Here is a 22,198-nt window from a genome sequence, read left to right as displayed (position 1 = left end):
TATAAGTCTTTTGTGGACCTCACTCATTGCACGGTCAAATAAGCATTTGAGTTGTAAATAAAAAGCACGATTCCGTAGTAAGCTCCAGAGTTCTTGTAGTGTTGTATATCACTTTGTGCCTAGAATTTTTATTCTTTGTATAATCGTAGGATTGCCTTGAGGATAGTCTAGTCATAGTAATTGGTCTAGTTCCGAAGCATATCTGTTAAGCATTTGCACACACCACGTTTCTGGCTGTATGTCCGTTTGCATGAGTTTATTGATCTTTAGTGTCTAACTGCATTCGTTGAGGCGTGACAATTTGGTTGGTTAATTGTAGTAAGGGGGATCGTTGCATTTTCATATAGATTGCATTCATGCATATTTTTATTTGTTTTGAGTCTGTGACGCTTGAGGACAAGCATCGATTTAAGTTTGGGGGTGTGATAAGTGGCATTTTATACCACTTAGAACGTCTTAAAATGGCTTAATTTGGTGTCTTGAAATCAAGTATTTTGTGTATTTGATGCGTTTTTCTAGTGTTTATGCATTTCAGGGTATTAGTTGTATTTCGGAGGAGGAATCATCAAGAATAAGCCTTGGCATGTGTTCACCATTGCGAGAGGAAAAGAACGGGCAGATTACGGCGAAGAAACGGAGCAAACCTGGAATTTTTCCAGTAGGGTCCTGCGCGCCCGCGCAGAAATGCTGAGCGGCCGCGCAGCAACCTTGCGCGCCCGCGCAGAAATGCTGAGCGGCCGCGCAGGGTCGGGGAAAAAGCTGAATTATTTTAGACTTCTATTTCTGTTTGGCTTCCAACTTCTATGTAATCTGAGTTTTATGGGACTATTATATAAGTAGATTTGAGACGTTTTCATAGAGAATAAGAAGGAGATTATGTTTTAGATTGTGTTTTGCGCAAAAAGCGAAGGAGATAAGGAAGAAGACCGATTTAGCACACTGCAGCAAAGAGGAAGCATATATTCTTATGATTCTTGTTTCGTTGTAACGTTGGATGCTAGTTTTCTTGCTTTAACTTATTTACTCTTGTGACGTACTCTGTTTTAATATAATTAGTTTAGTTATTATTTTCTTGTGTTGTTTATCATGATTTCATATGAACCCATGATGGCGATAAGTTCTATTATGGGCTAATCGTGATCATGGGGTTGCAACGGATTTATTATGGAATTCTTTAGTTAATTGTTTAATACTTTAGTGTGTGATGATTGAATGATATCTAGTATTGGTTGTGCGTATTCGTCTTATGTGCGTCGCGAACATATAAGATAGGGTGTTAATCTCTTGTGAAGCGACGGTGGATCTTGAGATTTAGAACTTGCCATGCTAGCATAGGTTCATGTACGATGTGCATGATTAGTGGGTAATTCTAACAGTTTTATTTGTCCTATGTAATCAAAAGGAATAACTTGTGCTTAAATCGTTGTGTTGTCAATTTCTGTAGACATATAGGAACTCAACATAATTGATGACTATTCAACTTCTATCTTAATTGTGGATGCTTGGTAGAATGGTATTAGTACAATGAAAGTTGGCTTTTATCAGTTTCGTGTTATTCGATTAATGTCATCACTGTCACATGCTAAAGGTAATAACAATGGCTATAGAAGGAAGTAATAATGAAGTTGTGATCTCATGAGTATTTTATTATTGATAAATTAAAGTGTTAGTTAAGTGGTTAATTAAGTAGTTAATTATAGTTAATATTTAATCAACAATTTTAAGTGTTATTATCTTAACATTGAGAAGTAATCATACATTGGTGAGTGAGTTTAATTAGACAATAACTTAGTCTGAGTCTCTGAGGGAACGAACTAGAAAGTATTCTATATTACTTGTGAACGCGTATACTTGCGTGAATATTAGTGCATGTTTTCGCCCTAACATTGGGGTGCATCAGAGTTACAAAAGCTGTTAATAAGTTGACAGAATCTTGCAAAATATACAGTATTTCTATCTTCTGTCATCCTATCCCCTATGAATCCTAGTACAGAAGTAGCATAATCAAAATGAGATTGAGTAATCAGAGCATACCCAATTTGCTGACTTAGGATAGGAATTGCATCAAAGTTTGAACATTTGTTTGCAAAAGTTCTGGTGATGCAATCAAAGAAGAAACTCCACTCCCTCCTGATGTGGGGTCTCTTTAGTTGTCCAAGCTTTGCCAAAGTTTTCTCATAGTCCAAATTGGCCATTAGCTATTGAAGAGCTGGCTCCTCAACTGTTGAATAACTACAGTTTTCTGGAAATTGTAGTGCTTGTCGAACTGTGGCTAAAGTCATTACATGGGCATCCTCCCCTGTTGTAAATATAATGTTTGGGGACCCATTAGCACCACCATCATCATAAACTCCTGACCTCCAGAAATCCAGCACCTGAGTCCCTGAGATTGCTTCAGGTTGGGTTAGTGCATAACCTATTTCACTTCGAGACAAAAAGTCTTGAATGAAGTGAAGTTTTGATGGGGCTTCATCCTTGCTCAGAATAGCCAAGTAGTTGTTAGGAACAAACTTAGCTCCATTGAAAATGATGTATTTGGGTGCCATTTCTGTGAAAAATAAGTGAGAAAATAGAGTGTACACAAGGTGTTTGATAAAAGGCATGTAAGAAAATAGCTTCAGAGAATATTAGAGAGAGAGAGAGAGAATAAGAGAGATTAGAGAAAGAAAAGTAGGTAAAAGATTATAAAATCTTTTAACTCTCATATATATACTCTCTTTTTTGACAACTGTTATAATTGAAGCAGAACAAACTTTAGACACCTGACAGCATATCATTAGTCAAAATATTATTAGTGGGCACGGGTAATACGCAGTAATAAATGTGCACATGCAGTATTTCAAGGACAACTCGCTTCCCACTTACAAAATGATTATGACTGTTTTTCTCTCACCTAATTATATTCTGATAAAATATGACCGTTACAGAATTTACCACAAATAAGTCAAGTAAATAAATAATTCCACGTAAGCATCAGAGTTTGCATCATGATTTAATATCAGAACTTGACTATTATCATATTTTAATGGTCATCAGAACATGGCTTCTGTACTAAAAAATTGAATGTTTGTATCTGTGATTCTTCATATAAATACTGACTTGTTTCTTCAGAGTTTAATCATCAGAACTTCCATCAGAAACTTGTCCTCAGAATTTATGCAAATGACACTTAACTTTTTGTCAAAAATAACTTAATCACCATAGTAATTTTCATTATTCATATGGACTGAGAGTGTGTTCATTTAGCAAAATATCAGATAAAGATTAAAGTCTGATAAACTTCAGTACATCTTATAAATAAGACATAACTAAGAAAAGTGCTTAAAATCTATCACTAATAATGAAGTCTACTATAGAATAAATTTATGCAAGAATCCACCTCAACTGATTGTGCTCATTTTATGCATCTTTTGAAATTCCTTTTTAAAGTGGCTTCTCAGTGTAAGTGAGTCACAACTGCTATCACAATTTATGCTATTATTAGAGTATTTCTCCAGTAATCAGAGAATGTGAAAAGTCATCGAGAAAAATTTATTTGCTTTTCTAATGCATATAACTTAATACCAGCAATGCACTTGGGTCTTCCCTTCCACATATTTACTCTAGATCTCAAAGGAGTACCTGACTTCAATTTTCTTTTCTTTTCTTTTCTTTAGATAAGTGAGGCTTATCAAGCATGTGGTTCATCCTTAAGATTTACTGACATCAGAATTTGACAGATAAGAAGCGAGAATCTAGTTTGTGACTTAGTAATAAGATACACAAAGTAAATTTGACTAAGCTCAACATCAGAATTTGCTTGTGTTAATGAATTTCCACATAAACAACTAATTCAAACATGGGATTTCTAGTATGTTAAAGACTACTAGGTCAGCATCTAGCACAGTTATCCTCATTGGATTGAATAGTCACAGAACATTCAAAATACTATCAGAGTATATAGATCCACATCAGATAACAATCAGTATTTAATGTATTACAATTTAAGCACATATTACATGAAGATAAGACAATTTGTAAAGATGTATGTGAACAAAAACTAAGCAGATTTAGAGAAAGAACCTGAAACCATTCCAAGTTCATTTACCAGTCTTGTAAAAGTAGCTTCACATAGTGGTTTTGTGAAGATATCTGCTAGTTGTTGATCTGTTGGAACAAAATGTAATTCCACTGTACCTTTCATCACATGTTCCCTTATGAAATGATACCTAATGCTGATGTGCTTTATCATTGAGTGTTGAACTAGATTACCTGTCATAGCAATAGCACTTTGATTATCACGGTAAATAGGTATTTTAGAAAATTCTAGCCCATAGTCCAGTAATTGATTCTTCATCCAAAGAATCTGTGCACAACAGTTTCCTGCAGCAATATATTCTCCTTCAGCAGTTGATGTGGAAATTGATTTCTATTTCTTGCTAAACCAAGAAACCAATCTGCCTCCAAGAAATTGGCAGCTTCCACTAGTGCTTTTCCTGTCTATTATACATCCTACAAAATCTGCATCTGAGTAACCTATTAGCTTAAAATTTGATTCTCTAGGATACCACAATCCTAGATCAGCTATACCCTTGAGGTACTTGAAAATTCTTTTCACAACTATTAGATGAGGTTCTCTTGGATCAACCTGAAATCTTGCACAAAGACAGGTAGCATACATGATATGAGGTCTACTTGCAGTTAAATAGAGTAAAGAGCCAATCATACCTCTGTAGTTAGTAATATCTACTGATGAACCAGTGTCTTTATTTAACTTGGTTGCAGTGGCCATGGGAGTGGATGCAGTTGAACTGTCTTACATTCCAAATTTCTTGAGTAAATTTCTGATGTACTTTGATTGATTTATGAAAGTACCTTCTTCATTTTGCTTGACTTGAAGTCCCAGAAAATAACTAAGTTATCCCATCATACTAATTTGATATCTTGACTGCATTAGCTTTGAAAACCTTTCACAGAGTTTGGCATTTGTAGAGCCAAATATGATATCATCAACATATATCTGTACCAAAAGTAAGTCCTTTCCATGGTTGAGGTAGAATAGTGTTTTATCAATTGTACCTTGGTGAAATCCACTTTCCAGAAGGAATTGAGCTAAAGTCTCATACCATGCTCTTGGAACTTGCTTAAGGTCATAAAGTGCTTTATCAAGCCTGTAGACATGATTTAGAAATTTTGAATCTACAAAGCCTGGAGGTTATTCAACATATACCTCTTCTTCCAATTCTCCATTGAGAAAAGTACTTTTCACATCCATTTCAAAGACTTTAAACTTTTTGTGAGCAGCATAAGCCAAAAAAGATTCTTATGGCTTCCAATCTAGCAACTAGTGCAAAAGTGTCATCATAATCAATACCCTCCTGTTGAGAGTAACCTTTAGCAACCAGCCTTGTTTTGTTCCTTATAATTATGCCATCACTGTCAGTTTTGTTTCTGAACACCCATTTTGTGCCAACAATGGATCCGTTCTTTGGTCTTGGCACTAGGGTCCAGACTTTATTTCTTTCAAATTCATTTAACTTTTCCTGCATTGCTTGCACCCAATCAGCATTTTGAAGAGCTTCTTCCACTTTCTTTGGTTTAGTCTGAGATAGAAAAGAATGATAGAGACATTCATTTGATGTTACTGTTCTATTTCTGAAACCTGCTTCAGGATCTCTAATTATTAAGTCTGGTGTATGTGATTTGGTCCATTTCCTTGCAGAGGGAAGTTGTTCTCTAGAACTGGATCCTCCCCCATGATTCATGCTGTCTCCATCAGCATTTTCTGATGCTCCCCTTGTAGTTATGCTCTCTGAGACTTCAAAATTTAAGTTGGAAACTTCAGGATTTGAAAAATCAGAGTTTTTAGAATTATCAGAATTTGGCTCATCAGAACTTGATGAATTAGAACTTGAAGAGCCAGTGACAGGTTCTGATGCTTCTTGAGAGTCTTGAGTTGTGGTAGGATCTTCAGCTTGCTCCCCCCTAGACAGGTGCATTTTCCCTTGGAGTAGTTACCATAGTTTCAATGACATCAGAACTTAATTCGTCAGAACTTACAAGATTAGGATTTAAGTAACCAGAATTTACAGAATCAGAATTTAAATCTTCATTTTCAAATCTCAGCTGATCATGATCATTGAAATCTTCAAGTCTAGTAATCTTCTTAACATCAAAAGATACATTGATAGATTCCATGACAATCCTTGTTCTTAAATTCTAGACTCTGAAGGCTTTTGTGGAAAGTGGATATCCAACAAAAATTCCTTCATTAGCTTTTAAATCAAATTTTGACAGCTGTTCAGGAGGAGTCTTAAGAACAAAACATTTGCAACCAAATACATGAAAGTATTTCAGATTTGGCTTCTTTTTCTTCATCATCTCATATGGTATTTTTCCATGCTTGTTTATTAGTGTAGCATTCTGAGTAAAACAAACAGTCTACACAGCTTCAGCCTAAAAGTAGGTTGACAGCTTTGCTTCATCAAGCATAGTTCGTGCAGCTTCAATGAGAGTCCTGTTCTTTCTTTCTACAACTCCATTTTACCGTGGAGTTCCAGGTGCAGAAAATTCATGTTTTATTCCATGCTCTTTGCAGAACTCTTCCATGATTGAATTCTTGAACTCAGTGCCATTATCACTTCTTATAATTTTGACAAAATCTTTGACCAATTTATCTAGCTGTCTGACATGATCAGTTAGAGTAGATGCAGTCTCATTTTTCTTGTGCAAGAAATAAACCCAAGTGTACCTTGTGAACTTATCCACTATAACCATAAGCATATTTCTTCTTTGCAATAGACATGACATTGACTGGACCAAATAGATCAACATGCAGTAGGTGATAAGGCTCAAGAATTGAGGATTCAGTTTTGCTCTTGAATGAAGATTTTCTTTGTTTTGCCTTTTGAGATGAATCACAAAGGCCATCAGGAGCAAATACTGATTTTGGCAGTCCTCTCACAAGATCTTTCCATACTAGCTCATTTATGTTGTTAAAATTTAAATGAGAGAGTCTTTTGTGCCAATTCCAGCTTTCTTCAATTGATATTCTACTCAACAGGCAGATTGCAGAACCATCAGAACTTGTTGAAAGTCTGGCTTCATAAATGTTACCATGCCTGTAACCTTTCAGAACCACTTTTCCTGTAGAATTGCTTACAACTTCACAGTGTTCTTCAAAGAAACCACATGATAACCTCTGTCACAGATTTGACTCACACTTAGCAGATTGTGTTTAAGTCCTGATACAAGAGCTACTGTTTCAATGATGACATTCCCAAGATTGATATTGCCATATCCCATAGTGTTTTCCATGTTTCCATCTCTATAAGAAACTCCTGGGCCAGATTTCTCCATAAAGTCTGATAGCAGGGCTTTATTTCCAGTCATATGTCCTGAACATCCACTGTCCAGAACTAGGATGTTTTTCCTGTTGCCCTGCAATCACAAAGACCACTATTGGTTAGTTTTAAGGACCCAGACTTGCTTGGATCCTTTGGCCTTATTAAGTTTGTTACCATTTGCAGCGGATTTAATTTCAGAGTTTATGCTAACATGCTATTTATCAGACTTTATATCAGACTTTGTATCAGACTTTACACTAGAAGGAATAATACTAACTTTCTTCAAAGAAGGTTTTATTTGATAATAATCATAGTACAAACTATGATATTCCTTACAAGTATAAATGGAATGCCATAAACTACCACAATGAAAACAAGGATTTTGTGGCTAAAACCTAACAGACTGACTCTTAACTCCTAATTTACGAGGTAATGAGTTTATATCTTTATTTTTCCTGCAAAAAGAAGCAATATGGTTAGAGTTTCCACAGTTATAACATTTCTTTCTAGGATCATTAGGAACATGCATATAATTATTGCTTTTATTCACACCTTCCTTTCCATTCCTATTTTTCCTAGCTTCCTTTACCTTGTTCATATTTCTAATCTCTTTTAGCTTATGTTTAAGCTGCTTCTTTGTCATTAAGCCTATGTTTACTTCAGCTGGTTTATCCTGTTTTAATTTGTCAGAAGTTGAATTTTCTTTGACTTCTGTCCTAGACTCTTTCATCTTTTCAGAATCAGACTTTACAGTTTTTGCTACAAACTTAACAGGATTTACCTTTGGCTTAGCAGTCTGTTTAACAACAATTGGCTCAATTTGCACAGTTCCTTTCTCACTTTTATCATCTCCATAACCTAAGCCCTCTTTCCAGTTTCCACTACTTAGTAAATTCTGAGTTGTTCTACCAGAACTAGTCCAAGTTCTTATAATCTCTTTTCCTTTTCTAAGTCAGCTCTTAGAGATTCATTCAATTTTAAAACTTCATCACTAATATACAAAGCATCATCTCTTTCTTTCTTAGTTTGATGAAGAAAAACTAACTCCTTTTATAAATAGTCATTCCTATTTTTAAAAGTAAGATTTTCAGATGTTAATCTTTCACATGTTAAAGTCTGATCTCTATAACTAATGAACATGGTTTTAAGATATTATCTCAACTCAGTAATATCATCAGTATGAAAAACATAAGTTGTTTGAGGTACCTTTAATTCAACAGTTTCAGGACTGCTATCAGCATTTACCATCAAGGCATAGTTCACCTCATGTTCAGAATCTGAATTGTCTGTCCAGCTTTTCTTCTTTGTGACAAGTGCCTTTCCTTTGTCACTTTTTCCTTTCTTGCAGTCAGGAGATATGTGGCCTCTTTTACGACAATTGTAGCATTTGACATTTGAGTTGTCTCCTCTGTGAGACTTTCCTTCTTTACCTTCAGACTTTCTGAACCCTTTCATATCAGACTTCCACCTTTCCTGGAAAACTTCCTTCCCTTTCTGAATTTCCTGTAGGCTATCTTTGTGATACCCTTTACCATAAGAGCACAAAGTTGCATCATCTCTGCATCAGCATCCATTTCAGGTAAACTTTCAATTTCTGAATCATCATCATCTGAATATGATGACTCTGAATCAGACTTTATGATGAGAGCCTTTCCTTTTCCCCTCTTTGAGGCAACCACTTTAGGAGATTCCTCCTCAGCTTTAAGAGCAACTGTCCTTGACTTTCTTCCATGCCTCTTGCTCCCTTGATCCATCTCAAGTTCATAAGTCTTGAGCATACCATAAATTTCATCAAGAGTAGTTTCAGTAAGGTCATAGTTGTCTCTTATTGTAGTAGACTTTAAATCCCAATTTTCTGGAAGAGCTAAAAGGAATTTTAGATTTGAATCTTCAAGATCATATTCCTTGTCCACCAGTGACAGATCATTCAAGAGTTTGATAAACCTGTCATATAATTTAGTTAATGACTCATCAGCTTTTGAGTCAAAGTGCTCATACTCTTGAGTGGGTATAGTCCTCATGTTCTTTTTCATTGCATCAGTTCCCTGACATCTTATCTCCAAAGCATCCCATATCTCATTTGCAGTCTTGCAATTAATTACCCTGTTTGACATGACATTATCAATGGCACTATGCAATAAATGCCTTACCCTTGCATCCTTGGCAATAAATGAGATGTCTTCAGTTGTGTAATCACCTTTCTCCTTCGGTATGGATTTTGTTGGTTGATCAGCAACTGCAACAGAGAGCTTGGTAGGCTTATATGGTCCTTCATTATTCCTATCAAGGTATTCTGGATCTGTAGCTTCTAGAAACATAGCCATCTTCATTTTCCATATGAGATACTCAGAAGGTCTCAGTATGGGAACCCTAATAGTCTCATATCGACTGTGGGTTTGAGTGTTTTGAGTTTCTTAAGTTTTGGTGGGCTTGGTTGGAGTTTGTGCTTCTTCAGACATGATTGTTTGGATCTTTAATGTATGTGTGTTAACAGAAAAGCCCTAATACCAATTGTTAGGTCACACAATACTGTAGAAGGGGGTTGAATACAGTGTTTATACAATCAAATCGATTTCAACACAAGTATGTAACAAAGATCAAGTATATTTAATAAACTATGTTACAATATGAATTGTTATTCTCTCTCAGTGATGAACAAATATCACTAAGAGCTGCTAGGTTACAATGTATAATCTTCTCGATAATGATAACACATATAGTATAAACCCTAAGATGTGTTTATATAGTACACAGTTACAAGATATATTTTAATTGATATGGAATATAATTATTTCTCCTAAAATATATCAATCAGATATCTTCTACAAGTCTTCCAGTCTTCTAACTCTTTTCATGTATATCTTCTTTTGTTTTATTCTATATCTTCTCCTGTAAATCAGCTTCATTCCTTAACTGAAAGTCTTCCCGCACTTAAGTTTTGATATTAAGTTCTGATATGTATCTTCTGACACTTAAGTTCTGACTTCAGTAATTTCTGATTTCAGTAAGTCCTGGTATGTCCTGTTTGTTAAGATCTGAAAACTAAACACAAATCATATTAGACATGACATCTCAAATATATCTAACACACCTTGAAATGCACGTTTCTTGATTGATTCACATCTTAATCCTCTGTTATCAAGACAAGATTTTTGTTCAGCAAGTAAAGCATTCAGAGTTCCTTCACCATGAAAGCACTTTGCTAAACCTTTTTCGAGCTGTGCCACTTTCTGTTTCAATTCAGGAACCAAAGGATAAGGAGCACTGTCTCTTTTGACAGTTTCTGGATCAACAGAGACTGACTCTTTCTTCAAGGCTTTAAGACATACATCCTTCATCTCAATCTCATTATTGAGATATTGATTTTCTTTAGTAAGCTTAGATATCTTTTTAACCAAAGATCGATTTTCAGCAGCAAAAGTTTCATCTTTCATAAGATCATCCATTTCACTGAGAACTTCACTTAATACTTATTTTAAATAAGCATTCAAGTTCAATGGTGTGATTGAAGATGCTATTAAGTTCAATGGGGTTATCCTACTGAAGATGCTATCAAATTCAATGGGGTTCTCCTACTGAAGACCCCAATATGCACATCAGGGATTTCATTGAGATCTGCGACACTTTCAAGTTCAATGGTGTGATTGAAGATGCTATCAAGCTGCCACTCTTCCCATTCTCTCTGAGGGATAAAGCAAAGTGCTGGTTACATTCTCTGGCACCAGGTTCTATCACCACATGGGAGGATCTTTCTCAAAAGTTTCTCACTAAATTATTCCCTATGGCGAAGACTGCTGCAATCAGGAATCCCCTTACTCAATTTGCTCAGCAAACTGGTGAATCTCTGTGTGAGGCTTGGGATCGATATAAGGATATGCTAAGGAAGTGCCCACATCACGACATGCCTGATTGGATGATTATAAACTATTTTTATAATAGATTGGGTGCTACTTCTAGACCCATGCTTGATGCAGCATCAGGAGGAGCCTTGTGGGCTAAGAGCTACAATGAAGCTTATAAATTGATTGAACTGATGGCTTCTAATAATACCAGAATCCTTCGCAGAGACTGACTCAGGGAAAAGTAGCAGGAATTCTGAAGTTGGATGCTTCAACTGCTATAGCTGTCCAACTTAAGGCTTTGACAATGAAGGTGGACACTTTGACTAATTATGGAGTTAATCAAATCACTAGTATCTGTGAGCTTGTGCTGGTACCCATGAGACTGATCAGTGTGTTATTTCTAGTGAATCAGCTCAGTTTGTGAGTAACTTTTAGCGATCGCAGCAACCTGTGTCAGCCACTTATCATCCCAACAACCACAATCATCCTAATTTCAGCTGGAGCAACGCTCAGAATGCGGTTCAACAACCTTATCAGCAGTACCCAGCTAAGCAGTACAACCCCCTGGTTTTCAGTAACCGCAATATGCACCAAGGCAGCAACTTCAGCTACAACAAGCTAATGAAAAATCTGAATTAAAGGAGTTGAAGCTTATGTGCAAGAGTCAAGTTGTTTCTATCAAGACCTTGGATAATCAAATTGGACAAATTGCCAATGCCTTGCTAAATCATCAACCTGGTACACTACCTAGTGATATTGAAGTGCCAGGAAAGAGGGAAGCTAAGGAGCATGTGAAGGCAATCACTTTGAGGTCTGGAAAGATTGTGAATCCCGAACAAACTCAAGTTTTGAATGAAGAAGCTGGGGCTGAAGAAGAAGTAGAGCAGCAGGGAGCAAAAGTAGAACCAAGGCAGACTACTGTTGAGCACACTCCTCCTGAGGGTAATACAGGGGAGAAACAGATCTATCATCCACCGCCTTTTCCTAAGCGGCTGTAGAAGAAAAAGCTGGATAAGAAATTTGAGAAGTTTCTGGAGGTGCTCAAGAAACTTCATATCAGCATACCTTTCGCTGATGCTCTTGAGCAGATGCCTAGTTACACAAAGTTTATGAAAGGTATTCTCTCTCGGAAAGTGAAGCTAGATGATTTAGAGACTTTCGCTCTCATGGAAGAATGCAGTGCTGTGCTGCAACAGAAGTTGCCTCCGAACCTTAAAGATCCAGGAAGCTTCACTATTCCATGTACTATTGGAAAAGTGTCTTTTGGCATCTGCTTATGTGACTTGAGAGCTAGCATCAATTTGATGCCTTTGTCAATCTTCAAGAAGTTGAACTTGCCTGATCTAATACCGACTTATATGACTTTGCAGTTGGTCGACCGTTCTATTACATATCCGCGAGGTATTGTGGAGGATGTCTTGGTCAAGGTTGATAAACTCATCTTCCCTGCTGATTTCGTAATTCTTGATTTCGAGGAGGATAAGAAGATTCCCATAATTTTGAGAAGACCTTTCTTGGCGACTGGCCGAACCTTAATAGATGTGCAGATGGGTGGGCTTACAATGCGAGTGCTGGATCAGGATGTAACTTTTAATGTGTTCAATGCTATGAAATTTCCTACGGAAAATGAGGAATGCTTAAAAGTGGAGCTGGTCGATTCTGTGGCTACTTCAGAACTTGATCAACTGCTAAGGTCTGATGCCTTAGAGAAGGCCTTATTGGGGAATTCAGATAGTGAGAATGACGAAGGTGAAGAGCAATTACTATATCTGAATGCTTCTCCCTGGAAGAGGAAGATTGATATGCCTTTTGAATCTCTTAGAATGGAGGAATGGAACAAAGCTCCTAAACGCCTCAAGCCATCTATTGAGGAAGCTCCTACTCTTAAGCTTAAGCCTTTACCTGAACATTTGAGGTATGCTTTTTTAGGTGATGCATCTACTCTGCCTGTGATTATTGCATCTGACCTTTCAGGTAGCGATGAGGAGAAGCTTTTGAGGATTCTAAGAGAGTTCAAATCGGCAATTTGATAGTCTATAGCAGATATTAAGGGAATCAGCCCTTCTTATTGCATGCGTAAATTCTGCTAGAGGAAGGTAGCAAGCCTACGGTTGAGCAGCAAAGAAGACTTAATCCGATCATGAAGGAAGTAGTGAAGAAGGAAATTCTTAATTGGCTGGATGCAGGGATTATTTATCCCATTTCTGACAGTTCTTTGGTGAGCTCAGTTCAGAGTGTACCGAAGAAAGGAGGTATCACATTTGTTGTTAATGAGAAGAATGAGCTCATCCCTACTCGAACAGTCACGGGATGGAGAGTTTGTATGGACTACAGGAAACTGAACAAGGCCATGAGGAAGGATCATTTCCCTCTGCCTTTCATTGACTAGATGCTTGACCGATTGGCTGGTCACGAGTACTATTGTCTTCTGGATGGCTATTCGGGTTACAATCAGATTTGTATCGATCCAGAAGATCAGGAGAAGACTACCTTCACTTGTCCATTTGGTACTTTCGCCTTTAGACGAGTTTCTTTTGGTCTGTGTGGTGCACTAGCCATATTTCAGAGATGTATGATGGCCATTTTTTTTGATATGATTGGCCAGAATATGGAGGTATTCATGGACGACTTCTCTATATTTGGCGATTCCTTTGATGAATGTTTACATAATCTTGGACATGTTCTCAAGAGATATGTTGAGACCAATCTGGTTTTCAATTGGGAAAAATGTCACTTTATGGTGCGACAGGGCATTATTCTTGGGCACAAGGTATCGAGTAAAGGTCTTGAGGTGGATAAAGCCAAGGTGGGGGTCATTAAAAATCTTCCTCTACCAATTTCTGTTAAGGGAATTCGCAGTTTTCTTGGTCATGCGGGTTTCTATAGGCGTTTCATCAAGGACTTCTCTAAGATTTTGAAGCCATTGTGCAGTTTGCTAGAGAAAGATGTCCCTTTCCAGTTCGATAACGAGTGCCTTGCCGCTTTTGAGACATTGAAGAAGAGTTTAATCACGACATCCATCATAACTGCACCTGAATGGAATGAATCTTTTGAGATGATGTGCGATGCAAGTGACTATACAGTTGAAGCAGTTCTTGGGCAGAGAAGGAACAACATATTTCATGTGGTCTACTATGCTAGTAAGACCTTGAATGGTGCTCAACTGAATTATACTACTACGAAGAAAGAACTCTTGGCTATTGTCTATAGTTTTGAGAAATTTCGATCTTATCTACTTAGGACTAAAGTGACAGTTTTCACTGATCATGCTGTAATTCGATATCTTGTTTTAAAGAAGGACTCAAAGCCTAGATTGATTAGATAGGTTCTTTTACTTCAAGAATTTGAATTAGAGATCAAGGACAGAAAGGGGACTGAAAATCAAGTCGCTGATCATCTCTCGCGTTTAGAGAACCTTAATGCTACTTCACTGGACAAGACATTGATAAATGAGTAGTCTTTTCCCGATGATCAGCTGTTTGGAGTACAAGAGGAAGAACCATGGTTTGCAGACATTTTGAACTACCTTGTGAGTAACATCATGCCTCCCGACTTATCATACGCTCAAAGGAAGAAGTTTCTACATGAAGTGAAGAGGTATATGTGTGATGAGCCATTTCTTTTTTGATAAGGATCTGACCAAATCATCAGGAGATGTATTCCTTACAGCGAAGCGGGGGGGGGGGGGATCTTGCGAGATTTCCACTCAACGGCTTATGGAGGACACTATAGTGGAGAAAAGACAGCAGCTCGTATTCTTCAAGCAGGTTTCTTTTGGCCAACCTTATTTAAAGATGCTCATCAGTTCGTTTTGAAATGTGATCGATGTCAACGTATGGGTAATATGTCTAAGAGGGATGAGATGCCTCTCAATGTGCTTCTCGAGGTTGAAGTCTTCGATGTTTGGGGAATTGACTTCATGGGGCCATTTGTCTCATCTTGTAACAATCAGTATATCTTGTTGGCGGTCGATTATATGTCGAAATGGGTTGAAGTTAAGGCGCTGCCAACGAATGATACAAAGGTAGTGCTTATTTCTTCACAAGTAGATATTCACAAGATTTGGAACTCCAAGAGTCATAATCAGTGATGAGGGGTCGCATTTCTGTAATCGCAAGTTCACTGCTATGATGCAAAAGTATAATGTGAATCATCGCATTGCTACGGCTTATCATCATCAGATGAATGGTCAAGCCGATGTATCTAACAGGGAGATCAAGCGCATTTTAGAGAAAGTTGTGAGTCCATCGAGAAAAGATTGGTCTTTGAAGCTTGATGAAGCTGTTTGGGCGTATCGAACAATATACAAGACTCCATTAGGAATGTCTTCATATCAGTTGGTTTATGGTAAGGGGTGTCATTTACCGGTGGAGCTAGAGCATAAAGCTTATTGGGCTTTGAAGATATTAAATCTTGATTTGGATGCAGCTGGAAAGAAGAGGATGCTTCAATTGAATGAGCTCGACGAGTTTCGACTTCAAGCTTATGAGAACATTAAAATATATAAGGAGAAAGTTAAGAGGTGGCACGATATGGGTCTAGTGCTCAAATCATTTGTTCCAGGGCAGCAAGTTCTTTTGTTTAACTCTCGTCTCCGTCTTTTTCCTGGAAAGTTGAAGTAAAGGTGGTCAGGGCCCTTCATAATCAAAACTGTGTTTCCACATGGAGCGGTGAAATTTTTTGAGAGTGATCTGGGCCAAGCATTCAAGGTAAATGGTCAGAGGTTAGTGCCGTTTTATTGTCCGTTTGATCTCAAGTTTCTACGTCGAGCTAACGACGTAAAACAAGCGCTTCTTGGGAGGCAACCCAAGTTTGTTGTACATTAGTAGGTAGAGGAAGCGAGAAAAAAGGAGAAAAACACAAAAAAAAATCAGAAAAAGAAAAAATTCAGGGCCAACTTTAGTAGCCAAGCGCGCTCGCGCTGATCTAGCGCGCGCCCGCGCTGTTTTTCCAGAAGGTAAGCGCACCCGCGCTGATCTAGCGTGCGGCCGCGCCGATTTGGCAGAAGGTGAGCGCGCCCGCGCTTGTCTAGCACGCGGCCGCGCCGGGGTCCCGACTCAGAAAAAAATTAATAGCAGTTTATGAAGAGAAAATCGGGATTTTTACTACAAAATCAATTTCTACCCGAATTTTACTCTTCCACATCCCAAATTTCCCTCTCCAAATCAAACCCATTATTCCCACGATTCCCATAATCAATTCCCACTTCTATTCCATATCTAATTCTCTTCTCACCACCTATATGTACACACAATTATACACAAACTTCTCCACCACATCACAAATTCTCAAACACAAATTCCCTCTCAAACACACAACTCTTATTCTCTCTACTCAAGTCCAATGGCACCTAAGAGACAAAGAACTCAAGTAAGCAACAACATCACCGATTCTTCATCTGCGGGTGGTGTGAGGGCAAGGTTTTCTACTCCTGAGGCTGAAGAGGAGTACACGAGGCTTCTCTCGAAGCCTATTGCAAATGAGCGGGGTTTTCTGCCATCAGGGAAGGATGGTCAGCTGTTAGAGATGATTCTGGAGATGGGCTGGGTTCCTTTTTGCGAGGCTCCCGTTGCTGTGCCCATGAGTATAGTGCTGATGCGATAAGGAGGGTGATTGAGCAGCCCGCGAGGAAGTCCGGTCAAGATACTTGGAATGATAAGACTCCGGAGGACTTTAATCTAGATCTGATCGTTGCTACTATTTTTGTGCCCGAGACTCACTGGAAGTTCAAGAGGGGCACAACTGATTACTCCACGTTCCCTGTGTCGTGCATGAACAAGTTTGCACGGGCTTGGAACTCGTTATTTGTGCTAACATCATGCCATCATCACATGTGTATGAGATTACTATGGAGCGTGCTCGTCTGTTTTGGGGTATTCTTCAGGGTGATTATATTGATTTGGGGATGGTTATATATCAGGAGATTTTGAGATTCTTGAGAGGAGGTACTACGGGTTCTATACCCTATGCGTCCGTTGTGACGAAACTGTGCGTGACAGTTGGTGTTCATTGGCCCATACATGAGCAGCTTCAGCTTCCCAGTGCTCCTATCGACAGTTTTACGCTGTTGAACATGACTAAGTGGTATGGTGGCAAGCGCGATCCTAAGGGGCTTGGTTATTCATACGATCATCTTTCAGGTGGTAGACCAGCGGATCAGACTTTTGCTGGAGGGACGCAGCATACAATGAAGGTAGCATGGAGAGCTCAGTTGGGAGAGGAGGCTGGTCCGTCACAGCAGGAGCAGGAGGAAGCAGGAGCTGAGGTTGGAGCTGGTTTGAGTACGACGCAGTATAGGCGTCTAGCGAGGAGGATGGATGACATGCATGACATCCATAGTCGGTTTGCACCTGATCTCACCCAGGCACTTGGGACTGTATTCAGAGCCACCGGTGTTGACATTCAATGGCCATTATTTGGTGAGGACTCTGTGTATCCACCTCCATACACGCCTGACACTCCACCCGTTGAGGGTGATGATCCTGATACGGAGTAGGTATGCCTGATTCCTTACTATTACCTTCACTAAGGACAGTGAATATTTTAAGTTTGGGGGTAGTAGTTGAAGGAATATATGTTTTGTATGAGTCGCATATAGGTTGCATATTCATGATAGATAGTGCATATAGTTGCATTTTTGCCATGTAGTTTTTTCTTATTTTATTTTTGGTAGTTTTTATAACAGGTTGTTCATATAGTTCATGCATTTGCATTATAACATGATCCCGTAGATGATTTTTCCGATTGACTTGTGATATTGATGCTAGTGTAGTGATGTCGTATTTAGTGATGTTAAGTCTTATCGAATTGATTTGCATGTCAGAGACAACTGTATTTCACTAAGTCTATAGGTTGCTAAAGTACTAGATCATGGTCATGGTTTGTTTGTGTGTCGAGGTTTAATCACTTGTTTATATTTAGAATTTAGGATATTCTCTTAATAATAAATTAGCATGGATATTTAAAAATTGGAGAAAATTGGATTTCATTGCTAGTTGTGTTGGCTAGGTGTCAAATGGCTAGTAGCCGGCTCATATTTATATGAGTAGTCTAGTGTTGAATGAGATGGAGTGAAACACACTCATTCAGAAATTGTTGAAAAAAGAAAAAAAAGAAAAAGAAAAAAGAAGTGTTATGTATAATTGATCACGAGTGGGCTCTTTAGTACTCGAGTTATTCAGTTTTTAGGGGACTTTGTGCCTATTGACCTAAGACTTTTTATAGTCTGGGATCCGCTAACCTAACGCTCGCTACATGGGTACTATTGTATAAGTCTTTTGTGGACCTCACTCATTGTACGGTCAAATAAGCATAGTGAGTCATGATTATTGATCTAGTGGCGATAGTTTATCTGTAAGCAGTTGCACACATGCACGTCTCTGGTTTGTAGGATCATTTGTGAGGTTTGATTGATCTTTATGCGAATAACTGCATTTGTTGAGATGTTACTTGTTGATTGGTTTAGTTATTCTATTGGGGATCGTTGTATTCATTTAGTTGCATTTATGCATTTTTATTTCTTATTCTTTGAGTCTGTTTATGCTTGAGGACAAACATCGATTTAAATTTGGGGGTATGTTGAGTGGTATTTATGACACTTTATTACGCTCCATAAAGCTTTGAATTGGTGTAAATGTACTCAAGTTGTTGGTGTTTTAATGTGTTTTCTAGTGTTTTTGCATTTTAAGGCATTATCTAGGTAATTAGGTGAATTAGCATTATTTTGGTGCTAATTTGGTGTTAAGGTGGTGTTGGAATAAAAGCTCTTAGAAAGTCGGCTCAAATCAACAAGGAAAATGAAGAAGTCAGATTTTTATGCAGGAGGTCAGCGCGCCCGCGCTGTCATAGCGCATGGCCGCGCCCAAAGTCCAGAGATTCAGCGCGCCCGCGCTGTGATAGCGCGCGCCCGTGCCAGGTCGAATTTAAAGAATCCTAGTTCTACTTCAATTTTGATCCTGAAGACTTCTACTCTGCATAGGGCTGCTATATATACATAATTAAGCTCATTTTCTAGAAGAGATACATCAGAGCACAAGGAGAAGGAGTAAAGAAGACTGTTTTACCACAATTCAACCAAGGCGAAGAAGACCTAGTTTTAACTTGTGTTTCTTTGTTTAAGTTGTAACGTTGGATGCTAGTTTTCTTATTCTTGAACCTATACTCTTGTGTTATACTTTGTTTATTATTCATTTATAAAGACTACGTTTATTATACCATGCTTTCATCGGAACCCACGTTGATGATGAGTCCGATTATGGGCAAATCGCTATCGTGGGGCTATAGCTGATTTATTTATGGATTTCTTTAGTTAATTTGTTTCGATGCCTTAGTGTGTGGTGATTGTATGATAGCCTAGTATTGGTTGTGCGTATTCGTCTTAAGAGCATCGCGAACTTATAAGATAGTGTGTTAATTCTTAATGAAGCGAAAGTGAATTTAAAGATTTAGAACTTACCATGCTAGCATAGGTTCATGTGTTATTGTTATGCATTATTCGTTGGTAATTTTAACCATCTTACTTGCCCTATGTAATCACAATAGATAACTTGTTCGTTAAACCTTTATGTTGTCAAATTCTATAGACATATAGGGTCTCAATATAATTGGTGTCTATTCAGCTTTTATCTATTTTGTGGATGTCTGGTAGTATGGTATTCGTGCAACGAAAGTTGGCGTTTATCAGTTTCGTGTTATCTGATTAGTATCATCACCATTACATGCTAAGGTTAAGAATGAAAAGACTATTGAATGAAGTATTTAATGAAGTTAGAATCTCATGTTTGTCATATATATATTAATTCAACCATTCTTATTCTCTTAGTTATAATTGTTAGTTTAATTCTTATTTACAAAACAACCTCACTTTGTTATTAGTCTTATCATTGAATAATATCCATATCATTGTTGCATAAGTGCATAGATTATAAGTTAACCTAAACCAGTCTCTGTGGGAATAAATCTGATTTATATCTTATACTACTTGCGAATGCGTATACTTGCATGAATTTTAGCGCGCGTTTAGCGACTAACAAGTTTTAGGTTGTTCATATAGTTCATGCATTTGCATTATAACATGACCCCGTAGATGATTTTTCCGATTGACTTGCGATATTGATGTTAGTGTAGTGATGTCGTATTTAGTGATGTTAAGTCATATCGAATTGATTTGCATGCTAGAGATAACTGTTTTTCACTAAGTCTTATAGTTTGCTAAAGTACTAGATCATGGTCATGGTTTGTTTGTATGTCGAGGTTTAATCACTGTTTTATATTTAGAATTTAGGATATTCTCTTAATAATAAATTAGTTTGGATATTTAAAATTTGGAGAAAATTGGATTTCATTGCTAGTTGTGTTGGCTAGGTGTCAAATGGCTAGTAGCCGGCTCATATTTATATGAGTAGTCTAGGGTTGAATGAGCCGTCATTCAGAAATTGTTGAAAAAGAAAAAAAAGGAAAAGAAAAAAAGAAAAGTGTTATGTATAATTGATCACAAGTGGGCTCTTTAGTACTCGATTTATTAAGTTCTTAGGGGACTTTGTGCCTAGTGACCTAAGGCTTTTTATAGTCTGGGATCCGCTAACCTAACGCTAGCTACATGGGTACTATTGTATAAGTCTTTTATGGACCTCACTCATTGCACAGTCAAATAAGCATAGTTGTGTTGTTTTGTTGAGAATAAAATCATGAATCCATGTAAAACTCTGATATAAGAATTGAAGTGTTAAAAGTTATTTTGAGTCTAGCTTTTATTCTATTTATAACCTTGCGATTGCTTTGATGAGTAGTGAGTCATAATTATTGATCTAGTGGCGAGAGTATATCTGTAAGCAGTTGCACACACGCACGTCTCTGGTTTGTAGGATAATTTGTGAGGTTTGATTGATCTTTATGCGCATAACTGCATTTGTTGAGATGTTACTTGTTGATTGGTTTAGTTATTCTATTGGGGATCGTTGCATTCATGCATTTTTATTTCATGTTCTTTGAGTCTGTTTATGCTTGAGGACAAGCATCGATTCAAGTTTGAGGGTATGTTGAGTGGCATTTATGACACTTTATTACGCTCCGTAAAGCTTTGAATTGGTGTAAATTTACTCAAGTTGTTGGTATTTTAATGTGTTTTCTAGTGTTTTTGCATTTTCAGGCATTGTCTAGGTAATCAGGTGAATTAGCATTATTTTGGTGTTAATTTGGTGTTAAGGTGGTGTTGGAATAAAAGCTCTTGGAAAACCGGCTCAAATCAACAAGGAAAATGAAGAAGTCAGATTTTTATGCAGGAGGTCAGCGCGCCCGCGCTGTGATAGCCCGCGGCCGCGCCCAAAGTCCAGAGATTCAGCGCGCCCGCGATGTGATAGCGCGCGCCCGCGCCAGGTCGAATTTAAAGAATCTTGTTTCTACTCTGATTTTGATCCAGAAGACTTCTACTCTGTATGGGGCTGCTATATATACATAATTACGCTCGTTTTTCAGAAGAGATACATTATATCACAAGGAGAAGGAGTAAAGAAGACCGTTTTAGCACAATTCAACCAAGGCAAAGAAGACCTAGTTTTAACTTGTGATTCTTTGTTTAAGTTATAACGTTGGATGCTAGTTTTCTTATTCTTGAACCTATACTCTTGTGTTATACTTTGTTTATTATTCGTTTATGAAGACTACGTTTATTATACCATGCTTTCATTGGAACCCACATTGATGATGAGTCTGATTATGGGTTAATCGTTATCGTGGGGTTCTAGCGGATTTATTAATGGATTACTTTAGTTAATTTGTTTCGATGCCTTAGTGTGGTGATTGTATGATATCCTAGTATTGGTTGTGCGTATTCGTCTTATGAGCGTCGCGAACTTATAAGATAGTGTGTTAATTCTTAATGAAGCGAAAGTGAATTGAAGGATTTAGAACATTCCATGCTAGCATAGGTTCATGTGTTATTGATAGGTCCCAATATGTTTGTAGAAGGGGGGGGGGTTGAATACAAACTATACCGTTTAGTAAAATTTAACGCGGAATAAAAAAAGTGAAACA

At 37.7% G+C, this 22,198-nt stretch overlaps 1 non-coding gene across 1 annotated transcript; it reads right to left on the bottom strand.

Moving 5' to 3' along the window:
* Positions 1–11,121: 11,121 nt before the first annotated feature.
* LOC141676018 (small nucleolar RNA R71) lies at positions 11,122–11,228 on the bottom strand. The gene has a single exon (XR_012556632.1). It is a non-coding gene; the product is annotated as a small nucleolar RNA R71 (small nucleolar RNA).
* Positions 11,229–22,198: the final 10,970 nt, after the last annotated feature.

The sequence above is a fragment of the Apium graveolens genome, chromosome 7 (genome assembly GCF_009905375.1).
Source record: "Apium graveolens cultivar Ventura chromosome 7, ASM990537v1, whole genome shotgun sequence".
In the NCBI taxonomy this organism is placed as follows: Eukaryota; Viridiplantae; Streptophyta; class Magnoliopsida; order Apiales; family Apiaceae; genus Apium; species Apium graveolens.
This window is presented reverse-complemented; position numbering and strand designations above follow the sequence as displayed.